This window comes from Myotis davidii, unplaced genomic scaffold (assembly GCF_000327345.1).
Source record: "Myotis davidii unplaced genomic scaffold, ASM32734v1 scaffold580, whole genome shotgun sequence".
In the NCBI taxonomy this organism is placed as follows: domain Eukaryota; kingdom Metazoa; phylum Chordata; class Mammalia; order Chiroptera; family Vespertilionidae; genus Myotis; species Myotis davidii.
In genome coordinates, this window is record NW_006293313.1 from 267,239 (window position 1) to 268,224 (window position 986).

A 986-nucleotide genomic window follows, 5' to 3' on the forward strand; every position below is an offset into this window, starting at 1 on the left:
TTAGAATAAACATTTCTTTCTAAACTATAGGACTGCATCAACTTTGGGTTTTTTGTTTTTTTAATGTTAATGGCTTAGCAAAGAGGACAATACAGGATGGATTGATTCCATAAAAGAAGCCATAGGCATGAGTCTTCAGGAACCAAACAGGGTTACTGAGGACAGGACATTGTGGGCATCACTCATTCATAGGGTTGCCAGGAATTGGAGCCAAATCAATGGCATGTCACACACACAAAGTGAATTGCATATAGTATTACTATAAATATAGGATTATCCTGATCATTCAAACCAGAGTCTGGATGGAAGAAGAAAAAAAATTCAGGAATTAAATAGATGGTTGATTGGTTGACCAACGGAGTTCCTAACCTTTGACATTAAATGTTAGCATATACAGAAGTTTATGAGCAAAATAGATGCTGGCCATGGTGCTGAAGATTTAAATTTCATGTGATGATGTCATGGCCATATGGTCTTATACACCATCATAAAAACCAAGTAAGTGCAAGTTTAGCATAACTTTATTTCATAGATTATATTTTAACATGTACCTCTCTATATCTATAATGCTATTAATGCCCATTACACTTAACCAGTTCTAACTCGTGCTTCTCATCACAGAGTAGACTGAAGTACATCATTCATGAATCATTTAATTTTTTTTCAGGGACTTAAAGTGTGAGTGTAGCATCTGTCATTCTCTCATCACAACTCCTTGTGGGAGTACTATGTATGATTTCATAAAATTAAGGCGCTGCCAACCAAATCAAGATACAAGTACCAATAAGCATTAGTGAGAGGCACGATGCTCACTGTCACTTAGCTCACACATTCTGCTTTCTCTGGATTTTTCCTCTCTTGCTGATCTGCCTTTCAAAGTCTGCCACCTCTCCTGGGAAAATAGTTGATTTATTGTGTAGACATTCATCTTCAAGTTTACATACTGGATACATTTTTGCTTCCAAGCATAGTGTTAATACTTAGAG